The sequence below is a fragment of the Dendropsophus ebraccatus genome, chromosome 11, assembly GCF_027789765.1.
Source record: "Dendropsophus ebraccatus isolate aDenEbr1 chromosome 11, aDenEbr1.pat, whole genome shotgun sequence".
Classification (NCBI taxonomy): domain Eukaryota; kingdom Metazoa; phylum Chordata; class Amphibia; order Anura; family Hylidae; genus Dendropsophus; species Dendropsophus ebraccatus.
The window spans coordinates 44,251,125-44,258,626 of record NC_091464.1 but is presented as its reverse complement, the minus strand read 5'-3'; the positions used below and the strand labels follow the sequence as shown (position 1 = coordinate 44,258,626).

The window sequence follows — 7,502 nt, the reverse complement described above, 5'->3', positions numbered from 1 at the left end:
GTGAGTAATGAAAAGTTGAATCTGATTGGTTGCTAGGAGCAACTGGGCCAGTTTCACATTACACCATGTTTAATAAATCTCTCCTATTGTGAATACAGTATATACATAGTGTACATAGTGTATACAGATGTTGGGGAATGTATACAGTAAGGGGGTGTTTGGTAATGTATACAGAGTAGAGGCTACCTGGGGGGGGGGGGTGTATACAGCATGTAGGCTACTTGAAGGGGGAGTGTATACAGCAGGGTGAGTGTATACAGCTTGGGGGCTACTTAAAGAGGGGAGTGTATACAGCATGGGGGCTACATGCAGAAGCTAGTTTGTATAGCATGGGGGCTACCTGAAGGGGGGAGTGTTTACAGTATTGGGGCTATGTGCAAGGGGGGCAATGTATACAGTATGGGGGATACCTGCAGGGGAAGTGTATAGAGTATGGGGGCTACCTGCAGGGGGGAGTGTATACAGTATGGGGGCAACCTGCGGGGGTGAAGTGTATACAGTATGGAGGCTACCTGCGTGGGTGGAGTGTATACAGTATGGTGGCAACCTGTAAGAAGGGGGGAGTGTATACAGTATTGGGGCTACCTGCAAGGGGGAGTGTATACAGTATAGGGGCTACCCACAGGGGTGGGGGTGTATACGGTATGGGGGCTACCAGTGGGGTGGAGTGTATACAATATGGGGGCAACCTGCAAGAAGGGGGAGTGTATAGAGTATTGGGGCTACCTGCAAGGGTGGAGTGTATACAGTATATGGACTACCTGCAAGGGGAAGAAGGTGTATAGAGTATGGGGACTACCTGCAAATGCGGGGAATGTATAGAGTATGGGGGCTACCCGCAGGGGGGGTGTATACAGTATGGGGGCTACCTTTGGGGGGGAGTGTATACAATATTGGGCCTACCTGCAGGGAAGGAGTGTATACAATATAGGGGCTACCTTCAAGGGGGGGAGTATATTTAGTACAGGGGCTACCTGCGGGGGGGGGGGGGAGGAGTGTATACAGTATTTGAAACTTTGAAACCTCTTCTGGGTTGTCCTCACCAAGGATGAAAGGTAGTGCCTAAGGGGGCCAGATTATGATGATGCAGGATTGTGTATGCACTTATTGTAGGCTGCAGGTTTTCTGCGCACACACACACACACACAAACACACACGTGGTATGTAGTTGGCGGGGGGGGGGGGGGAACTGTACACTACAGGTATACAGGACCCCAGAACTACACACTACAGGTATACAGGACCTCCAGTCATTTCCTTTTTCTCTCCATCCAGCCCGGGCCATCCTAAAGTCTTTTCCTGGCCATGAATCTTCTTACTAGAATATGCCAGAGAAACATTTTAGGCTCCTTGCTCCAGCACATTTAGTAGTTAGGTCCGCTGTGCCCCAATGTAGTTTTAAGTCCTCCCTGTGTCCCCCGCGTTAATAGTAGTAAAATCTCTATATAGTATAGGCCCCTCTGTGCAGTCCCCAAATAGTGTAGACCCCCTGCGCAGCCCCTATATAGTATCAGGCTCTCCCCATGCAGCCCCATATAGTATCTGTCTCCCCATACTCCCTCTGCAGCTCCCATATATATTCCCCCTATTGCCCCTCCACACAGCAGCTCTTATTTAATATCAATCCCCTGCAGCCCCCCTATAGTTTCGGTACCCAAGCCCCCCCCCATGCAGGGTTCATATAGTGTCAGTCCCCCTATTCCCCCTGCAGACCCATATAGCAGTATTAGCCCCCTTTTTAATATCAATTCCCTTCCTGCAGCATCAGTACCCCCCTGCAGTCACTTGCAGTATCAGCCCCCCATATAGTAGTATCATCCCCCCTATTTAATTTTAATAACCTTCCTGCAGCATCAGCCCTCTCCTCTTGCAATGATCATATAGCATCAGGTATCAGTCCCCTTCCTGGCAGTCCTAATATTGTACAGTGCTCCCGTGCAAAAATAATAAACACTCAACTCACTCTGTCTCTCTCTGCTCTGTCGCACAGTGAGGTCAAAGCATTGGAGCAGGGGTACAGAGCGGCCTTGATTGACAGCGCTAGGAGCAGATGGCACCTAACGCTGTCAATCAGGGCGCCCAGTCTGACTATAAGCATGTCATTAGGCATGCTTATAGCTAAGGAGGGTGGCACAGCACCTGAAGGTGGCCCCAGCACTTGTGCAGGTTTTCCCGGGAGCTAGGGCCCCCTTTGATTGACAGGTGATGCGCCCTGTGCAGTCGCACACCCCTAAGGGCGGCCCTATCTATCTATCTATCTATCTATCTATCATCTTCTGTTTATTTTTTAATAATATACATATATCTACTAATTCACCCAACAGTCTGCTGAGTACTGACATATAATATACTATGTATTATACCTAGGAAAAATTTCAGCATAATGACAGATACTCTGGGGTGGCTGTTTCAATCTGTGTATAACCCATATAGCCATGTTTAGAGTGCTTTTTAGTCTAGTGACATATTTCATTCTGTACATCAATGGGATTTTATAGATATTTGACAGTATAATGGTGGCCATAGCGAATCTATATAACTAATAAACCTCAAATATACTTCAAAAGAGAATAAAAAAATCCCAGTAGAGTCTTTACAAAAGATTTATCCACATAATGGCAACTGGGAACTCTAGATCTATAACATTTTAAAAATGCAGGAACTACAATAGAAGAGGATATTTTGATATGTGACTAGTATCAATGTCCGCTCCATGTGGCCAAGTACAATTATTATCTAGTGATCTAACACCCTCTGGAGAATAAACCAAATAGTAGAATATACCAAATCATTATGATAAAATAGATGTATGTTAAGGATACCTAATTATGACAGTTAACAACAGTATATTTAGGACCCCATAGGCATGGACTTCTATTGAGATTTCTGACTATATTGTGTTATGCCCTGCCTGGAAAATGGGTCACATCTAGATTTGTTATACATAAATGTAAACATTGTAAAATGTACAGACATACAGAGGTGATCTTCAATCTCTAGTTTTGTATTTACAACTAGTAAAGTATATGACAGATTTGGGATATGTTAGTTTTCTATCATTCTCTTTCTGCTCCCACTGTACATAGAATGCTTTGGCTTTGCATACAGGAAGACCTGTCAATCACCTTGTGTAGGTGGAACAAATACTGTTCTAGGGGAGAATATTTCCATCATGTGACACGCTTTGTAACATGAACGTGATATCTCTCTGTATAATACTGGTCCATAAGAAAGGATATATGTGAACTGTTAATCTTTTACAAACACTCCTATGTGTGTATGTGAATTATGTGAAGAGATGAGCAAATCGGTTCATCATACAGCAAGTTGGTTTGAAATTTACTTAAAAAAATTCAGATTAGTCAGAATCTGAATTTTGTGGGATTCACTTCTGGTGAATCGTTGACAGGAGTAAACACTTAGGAACATAGGAGTCCTGGATCCTATGTATAAAGTGGGGAGGCATATACTGTGTGAAGGTTACCGGAGAAACAAGACATATACTGTAGGTAATGCGTCACTACTCAGTGATTGTAAGGAAACTGAAGTTTCCCAGGACTGGATGCAGCTTTTTCAGGCACTCGGAGTGTAGCAGCATGGAGTGGCACAGAGTTCAGAGGCAGCCGGCTGGCAAGCCGTCCTACAAGCCTAGTGAAGCACTTTTCTTCGCCACTACTGTAAATTTGCTTGTCCCTAATTGAGGATCCTACACTTCTAATGTGAATAATGTGAATGCACCTTTAACTGTACTTTTATTTGCTAAAAAGAATATGCCTGTATGTCAAGAGAGCACATCTACTGCAAAGGCAGCATTTTAAAATAGAAAAAATAAAGAAACTATCTGAGAATAAACTATTGGACATAGGGTTTTAGGCATCTGCAGACAATAACTAATCACAATGCAGTGATGTTCGGCTCTGCATTGAAAGCCTCCTGGCAGACAGATTACACAATCTGTAATCTCTGTGCGTGACAGGGAGGCTGTCATGTTATGTTCAGATACAGATTTGTACAGGTGATGGATTTAGCCTATTAAAAAAAAAAGAAGACAATCTATCTGGCGCACAAAGGATTTGTAAAAAAAAAAATCATCCTTTAAGAGAAAAAATCATTGTACTCTTAGAATTTGGAAGTTCTTGAAACAAACACAAATGTGGCAGATTGTATACTTGTGCAGTTGTGTGACGGCGGTGATGTGTAATGAATGGCTATATACTGTATTAGATATTTATTAAGGCTTATCCAAATTGTAACTAAGAATACATACTATTTTAGATGAATAAACAGATAATACTCTGGAACTTAAATTTTTGCATTATTTTATAATAGGCCACTTTTATGTGCCAGAAGATTGTCTAGTTGGTCCTTTAAAGGTGGCTTAAACATAGACAACCATTAGCCACTCCTCTTTTAGTTAAAGTAAATGGAAAGTTTTGGGTGTGGCGCTTTTCAACCATTTTTTCTTGTATAAAACTAAAAATAACCATGATGCCCTTTTATTGCACCAAAATTTTGACACATGTGGTCCCATAATTCTGGAGTAGCATGCAAATAGAAACTATTGTTCCAAAAATCATGGTGTCCATCAACAAACTTTAGTTTTTACCTGATGTATATTCAAAATAGCAATGATATTATAGGCAGCATGGTGGCACAGTGGTTAGCACTGTAGCCTTAAGGCTCTGGGGTCCTGGGTTTAACTCAACAGAGAATTGTATTTTATCTCTGTGTCTCTGTATGTTTCCTCCAGGTTTTCCGGTTTCCTCCCACACCCAAAACATACAGATACTGTAGGTGAAGTGCAGCAGGATCTGTGTGTGCTATACAAATAAAAGCATTATTTTAAAAAACATTATTCTGACAAACCTGCCATATAGGTCTATTTTGTACATCCATTTTCTTAATAATGTAAGGATTGACATCAATAATGGTGAAAGTAAAGTACCATGTGGGTACCATGATGAAATTCTTCTTCACCTGCCTTAGACAGTCTTAGACAGTGCAACTTAGACAATCTAAGAATGCAAAAGATCTATTAAAGTCTATGATGCTGTTTGATAAAATAGATTCTTATCCTGTCTTGTTTAGAAAGTTTAGACCAACTATTAGATAGCTTGAAATGCATCAGAACATTGCTCATTTTTATATACCATACTCCCTTTTGTCAGGGTCACACTTTTTATCAAACATTGTGTTTCTAAAACACATAATAAATGTAACACAGGTGATGTATTCCTCAAGACGTAATATATATATATATATATATATATATATATATATATATATATATAATATAATTTTTTTTTTTTTTTTTTTGCACTGAGCCTGGAGGCACTGCAATACCAGGTCAATGCCTGGAGAGGACAGAGCAAGCTCCCTCTCCATCTCCCCGCTCCAAAAATCCATCCAATATATAACAACAAGATAACAACATAGTATACAATGCAGATCTTAAGGCTCTGTTCACACATTGATTTCTTTAGTGTTAATTATGCTTTTTTGCCTCAATTTTGATGCTATTTTGCAACAAATTGTGGTAAAATTGTGCTTTTTTACCATGATTGTGCAATTCACAAAAAAAAAAAATCACAATTGCATAATTAACACTAATTAAACACCATGTGTGAACATGGCCCAATGCATATATTTAATTAACAAATAATGTGTTTTTCCAAAAATAAGACCTACCCCGAAAATAAAGGTTTTTGGAGTAGGCTTGAAATATAAGGCAAAAATAAGCCCTAGTTCCACTCAATATTTTCAGCGCTGGGTAAGGCAATGTGTTGTCACTAATGCCACACAGAGACCATTAATGGGCATACTATAGCTGATCTACAACAGAAGACACCCTAGCTGGTGAGCTGTACTAGCGTTCTCCCCCTCGGTCACTGGGGTCACAGTGCTACTGAATGCCTATGTCTATTGTGTCACAGCAGTGCAGACACAGTGCAGAACGTACCTAGGTGATAAGACCACGGCGGCAAAGGTTGCGTTATTTACAGTGTCACAATGTGAAGTCCTCGCACCTCTAACCTCTCCAATCTGCTCCAATAGCAGCTGCAGTGGTGGAACCTTGCAGATGCCAGTGCTGATGCCGGTGCAGCCAATGATACATGGAAAAGGCTGGTGGTGAGATATTCAAGTTTAATGACAGAGTCACTAAATGTAAATATCCCACTGCCAGCCTTTTTAGTGCATTACTGGGTCCATTGGTATCGGCCCGGCATCTGCACTGTGAGAGTCATTAGATTTTAATATCCCGCCACCAACCTTAATCATGCATCAGTGGGTCTGGTGTCTGTACTGTGAAAGATTCAACTGCTGCAAAAGTAAGCCCTAGCCCTTTTTTAGGAGAAAAAAAATAATATAAGACCCTGTGTTATTTCTGGAGAAACACGGCATACAACGTGTAATGCAGACTATACAATGACGTCACTATTTAATTTCCATAAAGCTATCAGTCATTAATGTATCACATTCTCCTGTCTGGTACAGGCTGAGACTAAGATGAACAGTAATATGGAAAACATTATTTCTAAATCATGTAAAATAGGATAATATCTGCACATTTTTAGACATTCTCTAATAACAAGGAAAGATGGATATAATTCATTGGAAAGCATTAAGCAGAAGGCACACAGGCTGCAGATCTCTCAGGCTGAGTACAATTCAGGCAATTAAAAAGGTAAAAATAGCTCTAATTCCTCTCACATAATATTGGCAGGGAAGTGATAAAATAAAAAAAAAAAGAGTATTAATGGATGTATGTCAGATTATCCGCTCCAGTAACCTCTCATCTGCCTTTCAAAGCATTATCACCAAACCTGCTGGCTGGAATCACATTGAATTGAATGAGACTCTTCTGGGCGATTCTGTGACGTGCTTCTGGATAAATGAGTTGTGTGCAGCCCGAGGCTTCCTGTTACTATATCAATATCTATTTAGCACAGGGTCCATGAATCCAGTACACGTTCACATAGACTTAGGAGTCTAACTGTACAGAAGGTGCATTAAGAACATTACTTACTATCAACTGCTTCTTATTTACACCAGACATACAGTGATTGATGCTCACTACTGCCTAGCATCTATTGGAAGACAAAGACATTATGCATTTATCCATATAAATTCACCGAAGCCTGTTTTTTTGTTGTTAGTTTTTATTATTACTATGTTTCTAGATTATCTTATATTTACATAATTTTATATTCGTGTCAATAAGGTTATGTTCACACAACACTCTTTCTTTGCCATATAAAGGTGCAAATCCTGCCGTATTTTGATAACTACGGACATAAATAATAATGCTCTTTATTTACGTCTGTATTTATTAAAATACAGCTGTATTTTCACCTCAGAATTACAGAAAAAATGTGTAAACATACCCTAAATATTTATATATCATATGTTCTTATTGCCCTTAAAATAGTCTTTAAGGAATATACTATACCTGCACCTATCCCTAGATTGAGAGCCCCTTCCTGGGTTCTGTAAACAATGTA

General features: G+C 40.3%; 1 pseudogene; it reads right to left on the bottom strand.

Annotated features, from left to right (window-relative positions):
- Nucleotides 1-5,309: 5,309 nt before the first annotated feature.
- On the bottom strand, nucleotides 5,310-5,428 carry LOC138768248 (U2 spliceosomal RNA; annotated as a pseudogene).
- Between the last annotated feature and the right edge of the window lie 2,074 nt (nucleotides 5,429-7,502).